The sequence below is a fragment of the Macaca thibetana genome, chromosome 7, assembly GCF_024542745.1.
Source record: "Macaca thibetana thibetana isolate TM-01 chromosome 7, ASM2454274v1, whole genome shotgun sequence".
Classification (NCBI taxonomy): domain Eukaryota; kingdom Metazoa; phylum Chordata; class Mammalia; order Primates; family Cercopithecidae; genus Macaca; species Macaca thibetana.
The window spans coordinates 17,864,090-17,889,462 of record NC_065584.1 but is presented as its reverse complement, the minus strand read 5'-3'; the positions used below and the strand labels follow the sequence as shown (position 1 = coordinate 17,889,462).

Sequence of the window (25,373 nt, the reverse complement as noted above, 5' to 3'; positions counted from 1 at the left end):
GAGATGGAGACCATTCCAGCCAACATGGTGAAACCCCATCTCTCCTAAAAATACAAAAATTAACTGGGCATGGTGGCACGTGCCTGCAGTCCCAACTACTCAGGAGGCTGAGGCAAAGAGAATCGCTTGAACCTGGGAGACGGAGGTTGCAGTGAACCAAGATCGTGCCACTGCACTCCAGCCTGGGCAACAGACCAAGACTCCGTCTCAAAAAAAAAAAAAAAAAAAAAAAAGGTATATTAATCATTACTTTTAATCAAACTAAGTATCAACCTTTCCCCCAACCTATAAAGACTTCATGCCCCTAAATGGTTCCTAAATCATGAAAGATAACTTGAAAAGTTTTAAGTAGATCTCAAGGTATTAGATACTTATACGCACTGTATGGGCCTAACTTTTACTGCCCAGAGTTTCTGGTTATGGTAATGTAATGTCATGAAAGTCTGGTCACCAGATCTTTTTATTTTTATTTGTAACAGAGCTAAGCCTTTTAACAATGATATTAACTACATCTAAGTTATTTGCTAATGGTAGTAGGATGATGTATATGCTTTATTAACAAAAATAGTACTTCTGGAAATTTTTCTTTGTAGGAATTTCATAAATACCAAGGAAAATAAGACTCACGGGGTTTGAGTCTTTTTATTTTCTTTTTAAATCTATGTAAGTTTAATTTATTCCCGAACTTCCTAAGTTCTTCCAGAGTTCTGGACTTTATAATATTTCCTAATTTTTCTTCTTGAGTTCTGCACTGCCTCAAAACCTATCCAAACAATCTAATTCTGTGTTACCTGTGTTTAATATAAATAAAGTATAATACATAATCAACATTGTATCACTGGAATTGTGAAGCTCTTCAAGAATTACTTTAAAAAAACTCCAAAAGAATTAAGCTATTTTATTTAACATGTAATAGATAGTCATAAAGCAAATCCATATATTTAGTTTTCTGATATCCTAATGTATTTCTGCAAACATTTTAAGTCTACAATTTTATAGTTTTCCATCAGGGAGGCAAGATATATATAATTTCTTTTTATATTTAACTAATTAAAGGTTTTAAGAGGGTTTATTCTCTAAATAAATAACAATTAGTCATAACACCATACAAACACATTTAAACATTCAGGAAAGAGGGTTTTTTTGTTTGTTTGTTTGTTTTGTTTTGTTTTGTTTTGAGACAGAGTCTCGCTTTGTCGCCCAGGTCGGAGTGCAGTGGCGTGATCTCGGCTCACTGCAAGCTCTGCCTCCCGGGTTTACGCCATTCTCCTGCCTCAGCCTCCTGAGTAGCTGGGACTACAGGCGCCCGCCACCTCGCCCGGCTAATTTTTTGTATTTTTAGTAGAGACGGGGTTTCAACATGTTAGCCAGGATGGTCTCGATCTCCTGACCTCGTGATCCACCCGCCTTGGCCTCGCAAAGTGGATTACAGGTGTGAGCCACCGTGCCTGGCCAGGAAAGAGGTTTTTAAGATTATTGCTTAGTCTTATAAAATGGTGAATTTTAACCAAATTGATACCTCGGCATTCTTATTTATGCTTCCTGTACTCTTATATCATACTGCTTGGCAAGTAATGTAAGTTTTGCCGTAATTTAAAAATTCAAGTAGTTGTAAACAAATTCTAATTTGTTAAACAATGCATATATTCCCCTTTACTTACTACACTACCTCAGAATTAATCCTCCTTAAAAAAGTAATCATCCACATAGAAAAAACTGCAGAGCTTCTCATCTCTTCCTTAAATATTTTCAAGTACTGTAAGAACACAAATCCATGAAAAACTGATTAAAATTTGACATTTCATCTTGCTTTACTAATCATGGAATAATATAAAGATGTAAAAAACATGTTCCTTAATATTTCTGTGCTCAACAGAGAAATACAAAGAAATACTGCAATTATGGTTATGGGCTATTTTCCAACCTCTTCAAGTATAGGACACAACTGTGGTTCCTACCAGTAAGGAGAAATTAATAATCAATCTTACATAACACAAAAGAAAGAAGAGAGGCACAAAAAGACAAACTGACTTTGACTTTTAAGAACCTAATGTTAACCCTGAAATGCCAGATTCAGTAACACAACAACAAAACAAAAGATTACAGCAGCAAGCCACCACTTCACACAGTATTAAGGATTCTGAAATATGGAATAGTCTTCCTCCTGTCTCCCAATCTATTGTGTCATCTTTCTGTTTTTCCTGTTTTTTCACTGCAGGCAGTTCAAGGCTTGCACACTGCATTGGTTCAGCTTTTCTCATAGTGATCTCAATCTTTGTTGTAGTCATAGTTATGTAACTTCGCTTTACATCAATCACACCCCATAATTTCACATTTTGATCAAATTCCTTCTCTTCTTCAAATACAATGTGCACATTTAACAATGTGCTGTTGCTTCCACCTGACTAAGTTCTGGAAGTGAATTTTTAGCATATGCTTGAAATGGTAAGTTCACCTCCAGTCTGACGCCCGTCATGTCTACATGGAACAACTTTTTTCCCAGCATCCTTTTTTTTTCTTTCTTTCTTTCTTTTTTTTTTTTTTTAAGACGGAGTCTTGCTCTTGTTGCCCAGGCTGGAGTGCAATGACGTGATCTCAGCTCACTGCAACCTCCGCCTCCTGGGTTCAAGTGATTCTCCTGCCTCAGCCTCCCGAGTAGCTGGGATTACAGGCATGCACCACCATTCCCGGCTAATTTTGTATTCTTAGTAGAGACAGGGTTTCTCCATGTTGTTCAGGCTGGGCTTGAACTCCTGACCTCAGGTGATCTGCCCATCTCGGCCTCCCGAAGTGCTGGGATTACAGGTGTGAGCCACCGCGCCTGGCCTCCCAGCATCTTTTTAGTCCACGTGTGTTTCCCTGTTGTACAGCCCTCTTGGGCTAAGAATGAATTAAAATCAGAAGTTTTTCTTCTACAACAGCTCCAGTATTTCATCCCCTCGTGGAAAATAGCTACTCCAGGATGATATACACAGACATTTTCTCTAGACTCTCTAGACCCCGATACATCTTTGAACACCCTCCATTCTTACATGAGGTGCCAATCTTTTTTTTTTTTTTTTTTTTTTTTTTTTTTTTTTTGAGACGGAGTCTTGCTCTGTCGCCCAGGCTGCAGTGGCCGGATCTCAGCTCACTGCAAGCTCCACCTCCCGGGTTCACGCCATTCTCCTGCCTCAGCCTCCCAAGTAGCTGGGACTACAGACGCCCGCCACCTCGCCCGGCTAGTTTTTTTGTATTTTTAGTAGAGACGGGGTTTCACCGTGTTAGCCAGGATGGTCTCGATCTCCTGACCTCGTGATCCGCCCGTCTCGGCCTCCCAAAGTGCTGGGATTACAGGCTTGAGCCACCGCGCCCGGCCATGAGGTGCCAATCTTAATTTCATCATTGTCTTCTTTCTCATCTTCTTCATTCCCTGATGACAGTTTATCAAGTGATTGCTTTAGGGAGACAGATATATTTTTAATTCCAAATTTGTCATTGGTTTATCTGGGCTTGGCCATTTTATTGCTTCTACTGGCTTAGGGGCTTAAATGACGTGTTTCTCAAATTTGGGTTTCAATTCAGATAGTTCCTTCTCAGTAGTCTTGACTTCAGGTTTGACTGGCTCAAGTGGCTTCTCACTATTATGTCTACCTTTTGTACAGTCTGTAATACTTAAGAACTCAGAAAAATCAGTTGTTCTTCTTTTACAGCAAGACCAACCGTTTAAAACATCGTGGAAGACTGGAACACCTGGGTGGTATGTGCAAGCATCATCAGAATTGGTCTCAGGATCCAAGCGCTGACCGCAGCCCCAGTTGTAGTACGGCAAGGCCATTTTCTTTTCCCACCGCCACAGGCAAGGCCCAAACACCAGGAACGGCAAGAGGATGTGTTAGCCACTCCCGTGCCGCCGCTAGCACCGGTTTTACGACTGAGGCGGCTGCCGGCTTCTGGAAACGACCGCTCCTTTTTTTTGTTTTTTTGTTTTTTTGTTTGAGACCGAGTCTCACTCTGTCGCCCAGGCTGGAGTGTAGTGGCGAGATCTCAGCTCACTGCAACCTCCATCTCCCTGGTTCAAGCAATTCCCCTGCCTCAGCCTCCCGAGTAGCTGGGATTACAGGCGCCCGCTACCGCGCCCAGCTAATTTTTTTGTATTTTTAGTAGACACGGGATTTCACCATGTTGGCCAGACTGGTCTCGAACTCCTGACCTCAGGCGACCCACCCGCCTCGGCCTCCCAAAGTGCTGGGATTACAGGCATGAGCCACCACGCCAGGCCTTTATTTTTTATTCAGACTTTTTCTCTGTGTGCTTCAGTCTAGATAGTTTCTTTCATGATTTCTTCTAGTTCACTGACATTTTGTTCCTCAGTGTCTAATCTCTAACTAAATTTCCAGTGAATTTTTCATTTCATTTGGTTCCATTGAAATTCCATTGACTTTGTGTTGATGGTTTGTATTTCTCTCCTCATATGGTCATATTTTTATTAAAACTCTTGAGCACATTCATAAGAACTATTTTAAAGTCCCCATTTGATCATTCCATTATCAGTCATTATGGGATGATTTCTATTGATTAATTTTTCTTCTGGTTATGAATCATATTTTTCTGCTTCTTTGAATGTCCAGTAACTTTTGATTGTGATTATTAATGTCACATTGTTTTGTGACATTTGTGTCTGGATTTTGTTGCCTTTCTTTAAAGAGAATTGAAGTTTATTTTGACAAGCATTAATTTACTTGTGGATCAGCTTAATCCTTTCAAGCTTGTTTTTAGGCTTTGTTAGGTTGAGTCTAGAGTAGCCATCACTTTAGGACTAGTTTATCATAATACTATGGCATGACTGTTCTGGGAAATGCCTCAGTGGTTATAGTAAGCAAAATTATTCCACCAAAGATGTTCACATCCGAATCCCCAGAACCTGGGAATATGTTAGGCTACATGACAGAGGGGAATTAAGGTAGAAGCTGGAATTAATGTTACTAATCAGCATGCCTTAAAATAGGGAACTTATTCTGGGTATTCAGGTGGGCTCAAGGGTCCTTAAAAGCAGACTAGGGGTGCTGAAGAAAGAACCAAAGAGATAGCAGCATGAGAAGGACCTGGCTCAATGCTGTTGGCTTTGAAGATGAGGAAGGAAGCCATGAGTTAAGGAAAGTAGGTGGCCTCTGGAAGGTGAAAAAGGCAAAGAAATGGATTCTTCCCTGCATCCTTCAAAAAGGACAGCATCATGCCGTGATCTTGGCCCAGTGTGATATCTGTGTCAGACTTCTCATCCACAGAACTGTAAGATAATAAGTTTGTGTTGTTTTAAACCACCATATTTATGGTAATGTATTACAGTAGCCACAGAAAACTAATATAATGATCAGTGAGATTTCTCTACACTGACTGGGTTGTCTTCCAGATCATCATGAATGCTGAGAATGTTCCAGTTTACAGCTCCCTGGTGGTTCTTTCACTCTGTTTTGTTTCCTTTCTCTCAGGAATTATACTTTTGCTGTCCAATATCTGAAAACAATTGTATCATATAATTTTCCAGTTGTCTAGCTGTTTACAGATAGGAAGGAAACAAGTAGAACTGGTTATTCCAACATCACTAGAAGCAGAAATAATATGTTCAGTTTTGCATATTGAGAAACAAATCTATATAGTATGACTTTTAAAAAACTTCAACACAGAGCTGAAGACTCAACTCAGTTCCACCCTCCCCAATTATAGCACTGCCTTCTTTTGGTCTTAGCAGCCACCACAGAAGATAAAAGTAATTCCCTGTGTCTTCACAGCAGCCTTCCCTCTGAGTGTGTCTGAGTATTAATCTCTTCTTTTAAGGAGGCCAGTTATACTGGTTTAGGGCACACCCCTGGTGACCTCATTTAAGCTTAATTACCTCTTTAAAAATTCTATCTCCAAATATAGTCACATTTTGAGGTATTTGGGGCTTTGAATGCATGAATTTTGGAGGGACATAATTCAGCCCATAACAGTGCCCTTCCATGCTTAAAGTTACTGTTTTTTTGTTTGTTTGTTGTTTTGTTTTGTTTTGTTTTTGAGACAGAGTCTTGCTCTGTCACCCAGGCTGGAGTGCAGTGGCGTGATCTCAGCTCACTGCAAGCTCCGCCTCCCGGGTCCACGCCACTCTCCTGCCTCAGCCTCCCAAGTAGCTGGGACTACAGGCACCCACTACCACGCCCAGCTAATTTTTTGTATTTTTAGTAGGGACGGGGTTTCACCGTGTTAGCCAGGATGGTCTCGATCTCCTGATCTCGTGATCCGCCTGCCTCGGCTTCCTAAAGTGCTGGGATTACAGGCATGAGCCACCGCACCCAGCCAATGTTACTGTTTTAAGAAAACTGGGAATCTTTTCTTCCGTTTCTGTGGTCCATTGACTGTTCTTCCTCATTTAAGAGCAGCAGCAAATATTGAATAAGAAAAACTTGATTTGGCCTGGCGCAGCGGCTCATGCCTGTAATCCCAGCACTTTGGGAGGGTGATGCAGGGATCACTTGAGGTCAGGAGTTCAAGACCAGCCTGGTCAACATGGTAAAACCCCATCTCTACCAAAAAATACAAAAATTAGCTGGGCATGGTGGTGTGCACCTGTAATCCAGCTACTCAGGAGGCTGAGGCAGGAGAATCACTTGAACCCAGGAGGCGGAGGTTGTAGTGAGCCAAGATTGCACCACTGCACTCCCACCTGGGTGACAAAATGAGACTCTGCTTCAAAGAAAAGAAAAGAAAAGAAAAACTTGATTTGCTGGACAGGGTACCAGGATATGGTCAGGATACAGTTCTTGCCCTCAAAGGGCTTGCTTTTTGTGCTGGCATTATATTTTTTTTTTTTTTTTTTTTTTTTTTGAGACGGAGTCTCGCTGTGTCGCCCAGGCTGGAGTGCAGTGGCTGGATCTCAGCTCACTGCAAGCTCCGCCTCCCGGGTTTTGACGCCATTCTCCTGCCTCAGCCTCCCGAGTAGCCAGGACTACAGGCGCCTGCCACCTCGCCCGGCTAGTTTTTCATATTTTTTAGTAGAGACGGGGTTTCACCGTGTTAGCCAGGATGGTCTTGAACTCCTGACCTCGTGATCCACCCGTCTCGGCCTCCCAAAGTGCTGGGATTACAGGCTTGAGCCACCGCGCCCGGCCTATGTTTTTTATATATGAAAATCTTGGCTGTTTTTTTGTTGTTGTTGTCCTTAGTACTTTCTTCTACCCATTGACCCACAGACAGATTCTCATATACCCTGGACTCTTACACAAGCCTCTTTATATTTACATACCTATAAAGGGAATTGGGGCAGCTGAGTCCTGAACCAATGGAAGGGACTTATGGTAAAGAATGAGTAAAAATCTCACTGTTAATTGACAATGAAATATCAAAGAAGTGAGGACGTCTCCAACAGATGATGACATTAAAGACCAGCTATGCCTCCACAAACCAGAACTTGGGCTCAAATAAAAAACATTAGAAAACCCCCAAACTAACTAGAATTTCTTTTTTGCTATCCTTGTGGCATAGAAACTTAAGAAAGAAATTCAGTAAAGAAATGCATTTCTTGCACCCTGAAATCCATACCCACAGTATTGTCTAACTGGGGAGATAGGACATTTCCATAAAAAAGAGATGCACTGACTTGGCTTTTAGATGCTGAGAGTAAGTAAGTTGTGTAGGAGACACTTTCTACAGTAGGTCAAAGCCTGTAGATATAGAGAGGACATTGAGAATGTGAATGACCTTCTTGCAATATTAACTGACCATACTGTTTAGGGTAATGCAAAGTATCTCTGAAGCTAGCTGCTAGAACAAACGCCAAATGTCAAAGGCTAACCACAGAGGTTTACTTCCTGCATATGTAACAGTTTGACAGGCAACCCTGGTTAGTAGATGGCTTCCTCCACACAGTCATTCAGGAACCCAGGCAGTTAGATCTCCCCAGAGCAAGGGGAGCACTTTAACAACACTACAGGGCAGCAGTTCCCAACCTTTTTGGCACCAGGAACCGGTTTTGTGGAAGACAATTTTTCCATGGACTGGGGTCAGGGGATGGTTTTGGGATGATTCAAGCACATTACATTTATTGTACACTTTATTTCTATTATGATTACATTGCAATATATAATGAAATAATTATACAACTCACCATAATGTAGAATCAGTAGGAGCCTTGAACTTGTTTTCCTGCAACTAGAGAGTCCCATCTGGGGGTGATGAAAGATAGTAGCAGATCATCATGCATTAGATTTTCATAAGGAGCATGCAACCTGGATCCCTTGCATACACAGTTCACAACAGGGTTTGCTTTCCTATGAAAATGCTGCCGCTGATCAACAGGAGGTGGAGCTCAGGTGGTCATGTGAGTGATGGAGAGTGGCTGTAAATACAGATGAAGCTTCGCTTGCATGCCCACAGCTCACTTCCTGCTGTGTGGCCCGGTTCCTAACAGGCCATGAACTGGTACTGGTCATGGCCTGGGGGTTGGGGACCCCTGTTATAAGGCATTGCTATGAAAGGAGTCATCCTATTTCGCATTCCCTGAGCACTTCCTGAGGAGCAGGCAATGTTTTGGGGCTCCCCGTTCAATCCTTGCAATAACCCTATGCTGAGAAGTCAAGTCCCGGAAAGGTTCACACCCAATTTTGGCCAAACCCAGCCAGTTTCTTAATCTCTCTGCTCTACATCAGCCTCTGGATTGATGCCGATCTTACATTCCTGAGTCGTGCCAGTTAATTCAAAAACATGTAGAGCAAAAATGAATTTTCTCACTAGACACAAAGGGACAGCAAAGCAGGAGAAATGCTCTAATAGGTTGCAAAAGACTCCAGCCATGTAAATGGTTTTGCCATATTGCATTAATATGAGCAGTAAATAAGCAGTTGATGGGGGGAAACTGAATACATTAAAATTTATTCATGGAATAAAACAAGTAAAAAACCACCACTGACTGATGGCGTACTGGCCAGGGTAGCCTGCAGACGGTCGTGTGCAAGTCTCCATTTGCTACCGCAGCAGAATTCTAACATACCAAGTCTCTCATCATATTCGTGGTGTTCCCAACCAAAGGCCCCTGTTATTCTTGGTGGTCCTGCTGAAACTTGTTCTTAGTATTGTCACCTGGGTGAAGCCTGGGGCCAAAGTCTGAGATGATAACAAGAAAGATCAAGCCCTGAGTGCTGAGTGCAGGCACTGCTGTTAACACATGCATCAACTTGTTTCATCTTCATGTTCACCCAATAGGAAGTTTCTGTTATTATCTCCATTTTATTGGCGAGGGAACTAAGGCGCTAAAAGACTGAGTAACTTCCTGTGATGGTTACTTGTATGTGTCAGGTTGGCTAGGCCAGATGTCCAGATATTCTGGATGTTTCTGTGAGGGTGTTTTTAGATGAGATTTACATTTAAATGGGTATGCTTTAAGTAAGGGAAATTACTCTCCATAACGTGGGGGAGACTTATGCAGTCAGTGGAAGGCCTGAATAGAACGCAAAGATGACCTTCCTTGAGCAGGAGAAATTCCGCCCACAGACAGCCTTTGAACTTCCTCTGTTGCACCCGCTCTTCCTGGTTCACCAGCGGACAGCCTTTGGACTTGAACTATGTCTCTTTCCTGGACCTCTAGCCTGGCAGCTTCCCCCATCAGACTGTGGAGATTCTAGACATGCCATACATCCACCGTGATGTGAGCCAATTACTTGAAATAAATTTCTTCCTACACACACACATACACACACACCCTATTGGTTTTGTTTCTCTGGAGAACCCTGATTAATACAGATTTTGGTACTGAGTGTAGAGGGTGGTCAATGGTTTGATTGGAAGGAAAATGATTAAGAAATTGATGGCAAAGAAGTCTAGGAAAGAGTTATGTGGCTAGACCTCTAAAGGGACAAAAACTATGACGGTATTTGTGTCCCATGTGGGTGCTCACTAAAGGGTGGTTTCAGCAGAGGAGAACTTTAGTAATCAGGCAGATAGGTTGACCAGTTCTGGGGATACCAGGCAGCCTCTTTCCCCAGCAACACCTGTCATTGCCCAATGGGCTCATGAACAAAGTGGCCATGGTGGCAGGGATGGAGGTTATGCATGGGCTCAGTAACATGGACCCCCCACTCCCCAAGTCCAACCTGGCTATCACCATGGCTGAGTGGCCAATCTGCCAGCAGCAGGAACCAACACTGAGTCCCTACTATGGCACCAATTTTCCAGGTGATCAGGCAGCTACCTGGTGTCAGGCTGATTACATTAAACCTCTTCTACCCTGAAAGGAGCAGCATTTTGTTGTTGCTAGAACAGACACTCTGAATGCAGATTTGCCTTCCCTTCATGCAGGGCTTCTGTAAAAGCTACATTCCACAGACTCACAGAATGCTTTCTGCACCGTCATGGTACTCCACATAGCATTGCTTCTGATCAAGGAACTTGCTTCGAAGAAAATGAAGTGTGGCAGTGGGCCCATGCCCATGGAATTGGATGGTCTTGCCATGTTCCCCACATTCCTGAAGCAGCTGGCTTGATAGAGGGTGAGATGGCCTTTTGAAGACTTATAGCACCAGATAGGTGGCAGTACCTTGCAGGGCTGGGGCAAAGTTCTTCAGAAGGCTGTGTATGGTCTGAATCAGCCTCCAAAATACAGCACTGTTTCTCCCTATAACCAGGATTCATGTGTCCAGAAACCAAGAGGTTGAAAAAGAGTGGTGCCGCTCACTATTACCCCTAATAACCCACCAGCAACATTTTTGTTTTGTGTCCCCACAACCTTATACTCTGCTGGCCTAGAGGTCTTAGTTCCAAAGGCAGGAAAGCTTCCACCAGGAAACATAATAATGATTCCATTGACCTGGGAGTTAAGACCGCCACTCAGCTACTTTGGGCTCCTCAAGTCTCTAAACATCAGGCAAGAAGGGAGGGACTGTGCTGGCTGGGGTGATTGATGCTGGCTGCCAAGGCAATTTTGGACTGCCGTTCCACAATGGATGTAAGGAACAGTATGTCTGGAATACAGGAGATCCCTTAAGGCATCTCTTACTCATGCCCTGTGATTAAAGTCAATGGAAAACTACAACAGCCCACTCCAAACAGGGCCACTAATGGCCTAGTCCCTTCGGGAATGAAGATTTGGCTCATCCTACCAGGTAAAGAACCACAACAAGCTGAGGTACTTGTTGAGGGAAAAGGGAATATAGGTAGCCATAAATAACCATACAGTCAAGTGACCAGTTATAGAGACAGGGACTCTAATTGCCCTGAGTATTTTTTCCTGATTTTGTTATGAATGTGTGTGTTTTCCTCTCTTATCCGCTTATCATGTAACATAAGCTGTATTGACTTTGTATCACAGTATTTAAGTATTGTTAGCTTTACATCATATACTTAAGCTACAGGATCTCAACATGAAGGAGAAAGGTCATTCATGGACTTTGCCCCTCTTCTAGGGAAAAGATTAGTGGGTTTTTGGCTGTACACAGGATAGTTCTATCACGTTAGGCAGAGCTATAACCTTATGATTGTCTTTACTTGAAGATTAAGTCAGTTTAGGGAGATGTGTGTGAGTGCCCAGTCGACAGGAGTAGAGTTGGGATGGTTAACTTTATGGGTCAATTTGGTGGTCCACGGTGTCCAGATATTTGTTCAAACATTATTCTGGATGTTCCTGTGAGGGTGTTTTTGGATGAGCTTTACTATTAAATCAGTGGACTTTGAGTGAAGCACATTGCCCTCCATATGAGGCTCCTGCAGTTAGTGGAAGGCCTGAATAGAACACAAAGATGACCTCCCCTGAGCAAGAGAAACTCCGCCTGCAGACAGCCTTTGAATTTCCTCTGCAGCACCGCTCTTCCTGGTTCACCGACGGACAGCCTTAGGACTTGAACTGTGGCTCTTTCCTGGGCCTCATCCATCAGATTATGGACATTTTAGATGGGCCAAGCCTCCACTGTGATATGAACCAATTGTTCTCTTGTGTGTGTGTGTGAATCCTTTTGGTTCCATGTCTCTGGAGAACCCTGCCTAATACACTTGTCTAAGATTATATAGATGGTAAATGGTAGAACTAGCTTCAAATCCTGCAGTTTGGTGCCAGAATCCACACTCTTGATGTATACCATTCTATTAGCCTTTATCAGTGTAATAGGTAATGTCCATTTGAGGCCAATAGTGATAGCTTTCTCTTATGTCTTCATATTAACTTCATATTGATTAAGGAGATTCCAAGTGGCTAAGAAGCTAGCTATTAGAATTTTAAAAACCCAAATGTCAAAGGCTAATCACAATAGAAGCTCACTTCTTACATATGCATCAGTTTGATAGAGGTGATCCTGGTTGCTGGCTACTTCCTCCACACAGTCATTCAGGGACTCAGGCTGCTATAGGCTCTGCCTCCTTCAACATGTAGCTTCTAAGATCACCCTGGGCTTTGATTCCACTCTAGCCAGACAGAAGGGGAAAGGAGAATGGTAGATCAGGCATGGAAAGTGTTTATACTTACTGCTGCTAAGGAATCTGTTTGTTTAGTTTAAAAGGAAGGCAGTTTAAATTATTTTATTCTGAAATTATTTTGTGTGTTTGTGTAGGTATGTGTGTAAAGTTTCCAATCTCTCATTTTATTTCAAACTCCTTAAATTAACAGGGTATAAACAGAGAGGCAGGTGTATTTCTTCAGGAATCCACCAAATTGACTGGAAGAGCTGTTTTACATAGAAGACATTAGGAGAGAAGACTGGAGATAAAGTTGAAGCCAGATTGTGGAAGGCCTTGAAATGCTAGGCCAAAGGGCTTGGACCTTATCCTCTGAGAGATCTCAGGTGCTTTCTCTCTCTCTCTCCTCAACTAACTGTCCTTTTTCTCTACACCAACGAATCACAGGCTACATTCACCACCATGTAACGTGGTAATATTTAACTTGTCCTTTGTTTATTTCCTTTCTTACACCACACCCATCACCTGGATAAACTGTATGCATCTCAACAGCAAGAACAATGACTTATATTTTTCTCAGTGCTGCACAAGCCTAGGAGAGGGTCTCACATGTAATGTTTAAGGACTACATTCTGTTGACATTCAAGAGGTGTATGTCCCTACACCTTCAAACGCCCTACAGATTGTTGAATATAACTATAGCATATCATTTCCTCCCCAAATCTGGCATATTTTAACTGAAAAATGTGAATAATATCTTGAAGCTTCTAATGCCTTCATAAGCTACCACATTCTGATCAGAGTTCTTGGCAAAATGGCTTAATGAATTATGCTTCCTTGTTTTGAAATCACATCCTCCAACTGTTTTCATATCATAAAGCAAGTCATCATCACATTTGACGTTCTGTTCCTTGAAATTTCTATTATTGCGCTAGGAATGTCTTTCTCAGGCCTCTTTATTTTCTCTTTATTTCGAACACTAGGACTAGCAGAACTGGTTTGTTGACAAAGGAACAAAGCATTAAGAAAAAAAAATATCACATTAAGTGAGGTGCGATGGCATGCACCTGTAGTCCCAGCTACTTGGGAGACTGAGGTGGGAGGATCACTTGAGCCAGGAGTTCAAATCCAGCCTGGGCAACATAGCAATATCACTTCTCTTTAAAAAAAAAAATCACATCAGACTGCATAAGGAACTACACACAGAGAAGAAAACTCTGTTTATCTGACAGTCAGCTAGGATCACTCACTAGCTAAGAAATTCACTCCCGCCCTCAAGCCTGTGACTCAAATTCATGGTTCAGCAAAATTACAAATGACCGTATATTGTGGATCTGGGATTTATAAACAACACCATACGTGGTGACCATGGGGAAGGCAAGCGTTTATGATATAATAGGTAAATGTGACAATAGTGTTGACCCTCCTAGTTGCCAAGCCTGAAACAGAATACATGTCTGTATGAATACGTATGCATACAAATGTGAGTTTGGCGATGTATATATTTTCACGTTCTCTATGGTTACCTAAGATGTTATCTTAAAACAGTGGCTTACAACAACAAACATTTCTTCTTGTGTCACACAGTTCTAGGAGTTGACTGAGCTCAGCTAGAGGGTTCTTGCTCTGGGACTGGCCATGGTTGCAGTCAACATGTGGGCAGAGCTAGAATTATTTATTTTTTATTTATTTATTTAGAGATGGAGTTTCACTCTTGTTGCCCAGGCTGGAGTGCAGTGTCGTGATCTCGGCTCACTGCAACCTCCACCTCCTGGGTTCAAGGGATTCTTCTGCCTCAGCCTCCTGAGGAACTGGGATTACAGGCTTGTGCCAGCATGCCTGGCTAATTTTTTGTATTTTTAGTAGAGACAGGGTTTCTCCATGTTGGCCAGGATAGTCTCAAACTCCTGACCTCGTGATCCACCCGCCTCAGCCTCCCAAAGTGTTGGGGTTACAGGCGTGAGCCACCGCGCCCGGCCACTAGAATCATATTAAAGCCCTCTTCATACACATGTTTGGGGCCTGGATTAGGAAGACCCAAATAGTTACAGGCTAGAGCATGAAGACAGGTGACTCCTTGGGCATCTCTGTCTATTTCTATTTGGTCTCTCCATTTGGTTGTTCCACTACGGTGGCTTCAGGGTAGCTGGACACTTACACGGGGGCTGGTGACTCAGGGCTCCAAAGGCATGTGTCCCAGGAGACAGACATGCTGTGCTCTAACATAATCACGTGCTTCCCATCACCTTTGCTGCCTGCCGCTGATTGGAAGCACGTCACAGGTCCCACCCACACTTGCGGGGAAGAGCATGACACGAGCTGTGAATACGAAGAGGCAGGGATCGTGGCGGCCACTTTAAAGTCTATCTGCCACACTTAGTAAAATTCAGCAATGTTGCCCCAGGTCACGTAGCTAGTGAGCAGCACAAACAAGATCTGACCCCACGCAGTCTCACTCCAGAGTCCCCATTCTCGAATAGTACCCTATAGGGCCACTCAGTGTGAGTGACAATTTTTCAATAGTTCTCATTTTAATTTTAAATGAATACATTCTCCTCTGTGTCCTCAGTTAGTAAGAGACTACACTACTCCCGCCGCACTGGCAGAATCATGCTTCTGGGACTACAGAGCTGAAGACCAGACTCTGACGCATGGCGACTTCATGCAGGTAATGCCATATCCATCAACGAAGCTTCCCTCCTGGCACCTGTTCCATGGTCGTCCCCACTAGTCACAAGAATATACCTAACATATTTGTACAAACAGAAAAAGCAATCTTGTCAGAAGACTCTGCATTTCTTAAGAACATCATCAGGCCAGAAGCCCATGGGCAGGAACAAATGGGTAGCGGAAAAATGGAAAACAAAGGGGAGAAAGTCCTGTAGATGCTGGGGCTTCAGCCTTGGAAAGGCCCCTGGCCACAGCTGACTTTCTACAATGCAACAGGCTGGAAAAATACATCTCTTCAAAAATAAAGAAAAGCCTAACCGAGTGCAGCTGCCATCCTCCCAATAATTAGATTTGGAGGATTATTGCTGAGATGAATGGAAGATATCATATGGTCACTGCTAGAAATATTTGCCATCCCTGTCTAACTACATGAGTAGACACTAGAGTTCTGAGCAGACCCACATATGTTTGTTTTTAATTAAAATGTGCTGAATGAACTGTTAGCAGCACTGAAATAATGAAGAAAAGCAACATAAGACAAATCGGCTAATTGACAACTCCAAACATTCTATTTTATACCCTTCAGTTGTGTTAATGGAGGTTTCCAATATGTTCTAGCTGAAATAATCATTACACAAACACAGTTACATAATAATCTAAGGGGTAGATAAAAATATAAATAACTACAGCAGCAAAAACCACAAATGGGTCAAAGGATTACAAATTCATTTTATCAGTCTTTATTCCAAAACAATTTATTGAGTGCTTATTGGTTGCTATGTGCCAGGCGCTCATGGGCTAATGCCTATGATGAAATCATCCTAGTGTTTCCAAATATACATTTTTGTATAAGATAGCGTGTTCTATGAGTACCAGGGTGCTGTGTAGAGTACATCTCCAACCACATGATGAAATAAAACAGCAAGCGACTCTTGAAAGGGAGAGACCATAATTTTAAGTCATTTCAAAAGCTAGTTCATGTTAAGGCAGAGACTCTGGCCAAGATCTTAACAAATTACATTTTACTCAGTGCACAAGAAATTAGCACAGCTGCCTGAAGGAAAATATGTCCTGGGATTGCATACACAGTGCAAGGCCAAAGGGCAGCCGTATTCCAAGTAGACCGTAAACAGGAGGTTTATTGCAGGCCTTTCCAAAGAACGTGGCCAAATTTCAGCCGTGAGATAACCAGAATTCCAGCCAAAATTGGGAGTGATGGAAACTGTCAAATGTCTTTGGATCTTTTGTGGAGATTAATCCCTTGGCTGTGCAGTCTCTGATGAATGAAGGAGAATAATTCAGAATCACTGAACACCCTTGCTTTTAACTGGAGGGGCAGGATATCAACGAGGTAAGTGAACACCAGTGCATTTAGAGTTTATTTACAACTAAACTGCTAAAGTCTCAATTCATCCATATTCAATTAGAGAAAGTTGTGGTTCATCCAAGACAAGACATGAGCCAAAATTTGGGGTGAGGGTGAATCATCTGAAAGGGATGGAAATAAAGTATAAATTTGAGTATCATCTGTATATAAGTGATAATTAAAGCTGTGCAACTCAACACATGCCAAGAGAGAAGGTCAATAAAAATGAAGAACAACAGGGTCCCAAACCACGTGTTACTTCTAAAATGGAGATTTTTTTTTTAAGGTGGTGGGGGCGAGCTTTTCTTTCCTGCTGCATGATCTCAAAACAGATACAATCACTTGCAAGGAAGACTCACTTCCTCTGCAGAAAGTCACTGAATTACTTGAACATTGAGCTAAGGAGAGGGGCTTTTCCGTGTGATCTATACTGCAAGGAAGTAAGAAGTCATTCCATTTAGTTTGGGGAAGACCTCCCCAACCCCGGAAAATAGATCACTTCAGTAAATAATGTCTAAGAGAACCACCAATTCAAGCTGATACTTGATTGTCCTTTTCAAGTCTGGTGTTAAATTTGGGCAGGAAACACAAGTTGCTTTTATCTGGGTGCTCGATAATTTCATTCATGCAGTGAAGAAATAGGTTCTTTATTCTCAGCAGTGCTTGAACACTTTAACAATGGGATAACTGAAGTTAGATGCAGCTTGAATCAAATGAAATGGAGACTTGCCCACAAGGACTTATTCATTATAAAAAGGGCAGCTCTTGTCCTAATCATTCCTCTAGAGACCTATGACTTAGGGCTCTTTTTATTTTTGACTATCAGCTACCTTTCCAAATCATGGACGCTTTCTAAAAATACCAAGTTCCTCAGTAGCTGGAGCTGAGCAGGGAGTGAGCCTAACCATAAATGATGGGTGTTCCGGGTTTAAATTGTATCCCTCCCAAAATCATGTGTTGAAGTTCTAACCCCCAGTGCCTCAGAAGGTGACCATATTTGGAGATAGTGTCATTAGAGAGGCAATTAAGTTAAAATGGGGTCACAAGGATGGACCCTAATTCAATATGGCTGGTGTCTATATAAAAAGAGGAAATTAGAACAGACATGTACAGAGGAAGGACCATGTACAGACACAGGGATATGACGACCATCTCAAGCCAAAGAGGGAGGTCTCAGAAGAAGCCAATCCTGCCAACATCTTGAGCTCAGACTTCCATCCTACAGAATTGTGAGGAAGTACATTTCTGTTGTTGAAGCCACCCAATCTACAGTACTTTGTTATGGCTGCCCCAGAAAACTAATATGATGGGGCAAAAGAAATAGAGCCAGGGCTGGGCGTAGTAGCTCACGCCTGTAATCCCAGCTCTTTGGGAGGCTGAGGTGGGTGAATCACCTGAGGTCAGGAGTTCAAGACCAGCCTAGCCAACATGGTGAGATCCCATCTCTAATGAAAATACAAAAAGCCTGGCGTGGTGGCGTGCACTTGTAATCCCAGCTACTTGGGAGCCTGAGGCAGGAGAATCGCTTGAACCTGGGAAGTGGAGGTTGAAGTTAGCCGAGATGGTGCCACTGCACTCCAGCCTGAGCAACAGAACGAGACTCTGTCTCAAAAAACGAAAGAAAAAAAAAAAGAAAAAGAAAAAGAAAAGAAATAGAGTCAGGCCGAGCATAGAGGCTCACACCTGTATAATATTCTGTGTATTATTTTTTTATATATATCTTAAATTTGTAAAGCAGTTTCTAAAAGCAAAGAGAATGGTCAATTCATCCATTCCTGCAGATACTTTGTTTAAATTTGCTTTTGAGTGAAGTCAAACCATGAATGAAGGAGCTACACCGTGGGACTTCATTTCACCTTAAACTCCCTGGAAAGGCCTTGCTCCTTCTTGCTGCATTTGAGTTTATGCAACTGTGGGGGCACTTTAGGGATCAGTCCTATGAGCCCCTCCTTGCATTTATTAGAGAAAAGTGGTCAATGATCTTGTCTACTACTTCATACAATTTTTCCCTTACTAGGCCTCATTATTCTGAAGATATTTTTTATAAGCAGACGAAAATCCTTTTAGAATAAGGAGGAGCATAAATAAATACATGATTATTATATCAAATGCAATAAACATCTCTCTGCTGGTGGATAACAGGCTCATGGCTCCAGAAGGATGAAAGCAACTTTTACTGAACTCCTACCGTGCGCCAACCTTCTGCTAGAGGCTTTAGACAATTGTCTGCCGAATTTTAATTTTCACAATCTTATGAAGCAGATTATGAGAAAGTGTAGGTAACTTGTCCAAAGTCACATTGTAAATGACCAAACCAGGAAACCACAGTATTTTATGATCATACAAAGAATGGAAGAGGGGAAGGAGAAAAGCTTGTGTTAATTTGTTAAGAACCTACTTCCAATGAACCAAGTATTTTTCATCCCAATTTAGAAATGAGGAAACTAAAGCTCAGAGGAATATATAAATGTACAAAAATATGCAATACATATATTAAAAATATGTGTTGTATATAATATATATTTGTTCAAGGTGACATAATAGATGAATATATTAGATAGGTCTATTTCTAGAATGAGAGGAGACACTTAAGATAAGGAGATTCCATGGAAAATACATAAGCTGGCTCTATTTCTTTCTTGTTTTTATTTTTTTTTTTAGAAACAGGGTCTTACTCTGTTACCCAGACTGGAGTACAGTGTCACAATCACGGCTCACTGTGGCCTCAACCTCCCCAGGCTCAGGTGATCTCCCATCTCAGTCTCCCAAGTGTCTGGGATTACAGGCACATGCCACCATACCCAGATAATTTTGTATTTTTTGTAGAGATGTGGTTTCACCATGTTGCCCAGGCTGGTCTTGAACTCCCGGGCTCAAGGGATCCACCCACTTTAGCCTCCCAAAGTGCTGGGATTACAGGTGTTAGCCCCGGCCGCTGTGCTCAGCCAATTCCAGAGCATTTAAATGTCTACCCACATATAGAAGGGATTTCTGTAGGTTTGTGGGTGTGTTCCATGCCTCTAAGTGGTAGGTGGTATCACATGGTATGCACCATTATGCCTCATGCACATTCAACTCAACATTGCTTTCTGAGATGGAGACACTTTGTTATGCATGGATCTTACTCATTCCTTGTAGGGGCAGGGTTATGCGCTAAATTGTGTTCCCCTCAAAGTTTGCATGTTGAAGTCATAATCTCCTAGTACCTCAGAATGTGACTACATTTGGAGACAATATCTTTAAATAGAAAATTAGGTTAAAATGAGATCACTAGGGTTGGCTGTAATCCAATATGACTGCTGTCCTTATAAGAAGGGGAGATTAGGACACAGACACAAAGAAAAGCCATGTGAAGGCTAACAAAAACAAGCAACAGGAAAGGACTCCCTATTCGATAAATGGTGCTGGGATAACTGGCTAGCCACATGCAGAAGATTAAGTTGGACCCTTACCTTTCACCATATACAAAAATTAACTCAAAATGGATCAAAGTCTTAAATGTAAGACCTCAAACTGTAAAAATCCTAGAAGAGAACCTAGGAAATACTCTTCTTGATATTGGCCTTGGCAAAGAACGTTTGGCTAATTCCCCAAAAGCAATTGCAACAAAAACAAAAATAGACAAGTGGGACCCAATTAAATTAAAGCACTTCTGCACAGCAAAATAAACTATGAACAGAGTAAACAGACAAGCTACAGAATGGGGGGAGATATTTGCAAATTATGCATCCAACAAAGGCCTAATATCTAGAATCTATAGGGAACTCAAACAAATCAACAAGCAGAAAATAAATAACCCCACGTATTAGTCCATTTTCACGCTGCTATGAAGAAGTACCCAAGACTGAGTAGTTTATAAAGGAATGAGGTTTAGTTGACTCACAGTTGGGGAGGCCTCAGGAAACTTACAATCATGGAGGAAGGGGAAACAAACACGTCCTTCTTCACATGGCGGCATCAAGAAGTGCTGAGCAAAAGGGGGAAGGCCCTTATAAAACCATCAGATCTCATGAGAACTCACCATCACAAGAACAGCATGTGAGTATCTGCCCCCATGATTCAATTACCTCCCACCATGTCCCTCCTACAACACATAGGGATTATGGGAACTACAAGTCAAGGTGACATTTAGGTGGGGATACAAAGCCAAACCATATCATTCCACCGCTGCCCTCCCCCCACCGACAAATCTCATGTTCTCACATTTCAAAACACAATCATGCTCTTCTAATAGTCCCCCAAAGTCTTAACTCATTCCAGCATTAACCCAAAAGTCCAAGTCCATAGTCTCATCTGAGATAAAGCAAGTCCCTCAGCCTAGGAGCCTATAAAATCAAAAGCAGGTTAGTTACTTCCTAGATACAGTGGAAGTACAGGCATTGGGTCAATATACCCATTCCAAATGGGAGAAATTGGCCAAAACAAAGGTGCTACAGGCTCCATGCAAGTCCAAAATCCAGCAGAGAAGACAAATCTTAAAGCTCTGAAATAATCTCCTTTGACTCCGTGTCTCACATCCAGGTCACACGGATGCAAGAGGTAAGCTCCCCATGGCCTTGGGCAGCTCTGCCCCTGTGGCTTTGCAGGGTACAGCCTCCCTCCCAGCTGCTTTCATGGGCTGGCATTGAGTGTCTGAGGCTTTTCCAGGCGCACAGTGCAAGCTGTAGGTGGATCTACCATTCCGGGGTCTGGAGGATGGTGGCCTTCTTCTCATAGCTCCACTAGGCCGTGCTCCAATGGGGACTCTGTGGGGGCTCCCACCCCACACTTCCCTTCTGCAATGCCCTCGCAGAGGTTCTCCATGAGGCTCCATCCCTGCAGTAAACTTTTGCCTGGACATCCAGGCTTTTCCATACATCCTCTGAAATCTAGGCAGATGTTCCCACACCTTGATTCTTGTCCTCCATGTACTGACAGGACCATTACACCATTTGGAAGCTGCCAAGGCTTGAGGCTTGCACTCTTTGAAGCAATGGCCTGAGCTGTAGCTTGGCCCCTTTTAGCCATGGCTGGAACTGAAGCAGCTGGGATGCAGAGCACCATGTGTCAAGGCTGCACAGAGCAGGAGGGCCCTGGGCCCGGGTCCAGGAAACCATTCTTCCCTCGTAGGCCTCCAGGACATTGATTGGGAGGCTGCCAAAGGTCTCTGACATGTCCTGGAGACATTTTCCCTATTGTTTTGGTGATTAACATTTGGCTTCTTGTTATGCAAATTTCTGCAGCAGGCTTGAATTTCTACCCAGAAAATGGGTTTTTCTTTTCTATCACATCATTGGATTGCAAATTTTCCAAACTTTTATGCTCTGCTTCCTCTTGAATGCTTTGCAGCTTAGCAAATTCTCCCTCAAGAAACCCTAAATCATCTCTCTCAAGTTCAAAGTTCCACAGAACTCTAGGGCAGGGGCAAAATCCCGCCAGTCTCTTTGCATAGAAAGAGTGACCTTTACTTCAGTTCCCAACAAGTTCCTCATCTTCGTCTGAGACCACCTCAGCATGGACTTTATTGTCCATATCACTACCAGCATTTTAGTCAAAGCCATTCAACAAGTCTCCAGGAAGTTCCAAAGTTTCCCACATTTTCCTGTCTTCTTCTGAGCCCTTCAAACTGTTCCAAACTCTACCTGTTACCCAGTTCCAAAGTAGCTTCCACATTTTCGGGTATCTTTACAGCAGTGCCCCACTCTCTGTGTTACCAATTTACTTATGCAAATTAAAATTTTAAAATGGGCAAAGGACATGAACAGACACTTCTCGAAAGAAGATATACAGTTGGCCAACAACCATATGAAAAGATGCTCAACACCACTAATCATCAGAGAAATGAAATCAAAACCAAAATGAGATACCATCTCACACCAGTCAGGATGGCTATTATTAGAAAGTCCAAAAACAACAGATGCTGGCAAGGCTGCAGAGAAAAAGAAACGCTTATACGCTGTTAGTGAGAATGCAAATTAGTCCAGCCACTATGCAAAACAGTCTGGAGATTTCTCAAATAACTTAAAACAGAGCTGCCATTTAACCCAGCAATCCCATTATATACTGGGTATATACCCAAAGGAAAATAAATCATTCTACCAAAAAGACATACGTACTTGTATGTTCATCACTGTTCTATTCACAATAGCAAAGACATGGAATCAACCCAGTGCCCATCAGTGGTAGACCGGATAAAGAAAATGTGGTGTACGTATACACCATGGAATACTACGCAGCCATAAAAAGAATGAAATCATGTCCTTTGCAGCCACATGGAGGCAGTTGAAGACCATAATCCTAAGGGAATTAACACAGGAGCAGAAAACTAAATACTGCATGTTCTCACTTATAAGTGGATGCTAAACATTGAGCACCCATGGATGTAAATACAGGAAGAGCAGACCCTGTGGACTAGTAGAGGGGGCAGGGAGGGAGGGGCCAGAAATTGAAAAACGACCTATCAGGTACTTACCCCAAGTCTTAGCATCACACGATATTCTCTAGTAACAAAGCTGCATGTGTACCTCTGTGTCTAAAATAAAAGTTTTTTTTTTTTTTTTTAAAGGCCATGTGAAGACACAGGGAGAAGACAGCCATCTCTACCCCAAGGAAAGGGGCCTCTGAGGAAACCAGCCCTGCTGACACCTTGACCACAGACTGCTAGACTCCAGAACGGGGAGAAAATAAACTTCTGTTGTTTGAGTCACTCAGTCTGTGGTACTTTGTCACAGCAGCCCAAACAAATTAACACAGGCAGCAAAGTATTCTACAGACCACAAACACCACAGTATTTTAGCCAGTCTCATGGTGGACTTTTAGATTGAAACTAAACACAAATACACATCCTCGGACAGAGTGAGCACCTGTGGGAGTAAATATGTAGAAATGAAATTGCTGTTACAGGCGACACATATTTTCAAATTTACAAAATGCTGCTAAATTGTTCTCTCAAATATCTCCGTTGATTTACACTCCCAACAACAGTGAATGAGGGCACCATTTCTCTCACAGCTTAGCCAACATTTGATATTCTCAGGCTCAAGGTTTCTGCCAATGTGATTGGCCAAAAAAACCCACATTGTTTTAACTGCGCTTTCCTGAGTTTGCATGAAGTTGAGTATTTTTTATTTTTTATTTTTTTTATTTATTTTTTTTTTGAGACGGAGTCTTGCTCTGTCACCCAGGCTGGAGTGCAGTGGCCGGATCTCAGCTCACTGCAAGCTCCTCCTGTCGGGTTCACGCCATTCTCCTGCCTCAGCCTCCCGAGTAGCTGGGACTACAGGCACCCACCACTTTGCCCAGCTAGTTTTTTGTATTTTTTTTAGTAGAGACGGGGTTTCACCGTATTAGCCAGGATGGTCTCGATCTCCTGACCTCATGGTCTGCTCGTCTCGGCCTCCCAAAGTGCTGGGATTACAGGCTTGAGCCACCGCGCCCGGCCCCCGAGTATTTTTTAATACACACATTGCCTGTTCTTATTTCTTCTTCTATACATTCTCAGTTCATATTTTTGGTCTGTTGTTCCTTTGGGGTTGTATGGCTTTTTCCACCTGATTTGTAGGGATCACATACATTCTAGCTCACAATTCTCTGTCTGCTGGATCTTCTGCAAATACCTTCTCCCAGGCCCCCACTTGTCTTTTAATCTAGTTCATGGTGTGCTTTTGACAAAAGGTTTTAAATCAGGTATAATCAGATGGACCTCTGTTTATAGTTTGTATTTTTTTGTATTGTCTTAAAAAAATACTTTCTGGCTGGGTGTGATTACTCACACCTGTAATCCCTGGAGGCTGAATCAGGTGGATCACTTGAGGCCAGGAGTTCAAGACCAGCCTGCCTAACATGGTGAAAATCCGTCTCCTCTAAAAATAGAAAAAAATAGCCGGGCATGGTGGCACATGCCTGTAATCCCAGCTACTTGGGAGGCTGAGGCATGAGAATCACTTGAACCCAGGATTTGGAGATTGTAGTGAGGTGAGATTGCACCACTGCACTCCAGTCTGGGCAACAGAGGGAGACTCTATCTCAAAATAAAAGAAAAAGAATAAGCGTTTTCTCTCCAAAATTCAAAAAGGTGTTCTCTTATAATTTCTGACAGTTTCAGTGTATTTTCCCCATGTTCCAGTCTTTAGTACCTCCTTAATGTATTTCAGTGGTGGCAATAGGTAGGAATTTTATTTTCTTTATGATTTTTTTCCTTTGTCTTTCATTTGAGAGTGAATTGTCCCAACGCCACTTACTGAAATATCAAATGCTTACTCCAGTCATTAAAAATATATATTCAGCAAAGCACCCACAGACCATCTCATTTTGAGTAGTGTAATTTCCTGATAAATCCTCCATAATGTATTAGGAGAAGAATGTACCCCTAGGTAAGTAAATAAGCAGATCTAAATGGGTATTTGGCTATGAGCCAAGCAAATGCTAGAGGTTGTCTGCCAAAAAATGGTTTTGATATTAGAAGAGTTGATGTTAAGCCCTTCTTCCTGACAGTCATTGGATAGTGGGGCCAGGTGTCTTTTGAGGCCACTCTGAGTTTGTAATGATTAAACCATGTCCACGACATGTAGGAGAAGACTTGTCCTTCCATTGTCCCCACCAAGTGAATGTGCTTCCTGCCCAGCAGATCAGTGGCCCCTGCACAGAAATCTCTGGAATGACGTGCTGAAGCCAGCCACAGCATTGTCTCCGGAGGATGGAAACAGGGTGTTTGTGAGAGGGTAATTTTTCACTGAATTCCTTTTCTATCTCTCTTAACTTCTTCTGACTGTATGCATATACAATTGATTCAAAGTAATAATTTTTTTAAAAGCCAAAACAAAACAAAACAAAAAAAACCCTGCCAAGTATGTCACTAAGACACTAAGGAAAATCAAGAAAAAATACATTCCTGTGGCAGTCAACAAAAAAACAAAACAAAACAAAAAACAGACATATGAGAACTTTTTGCAGGGGTAATTAACCTGGA

General features: G+C 42.3%; 1 protein-coding gene and 1 pseudogene across 1 annotated transcript in view; one reads left to right on the top strand and one right to left on the bottom strand.

Moving 5' to 3' along the window:
• Positions 1 to 25,373, top strand: part of PSMC1 (proteasome 26S subunit, ATPase 1) — a 1,015,066-nt gene that overhangs the window by 480,785 nt on the left and 508,908 nt on the right. The gene's annotated exons all lie outside the window — the stretch shown is intronic.
• Positions 2,040 to 3,891, bottom strand: LOC126958220 (cysteine and histidine-rich domain-containing protein 1-like; annotated as a pseudogene).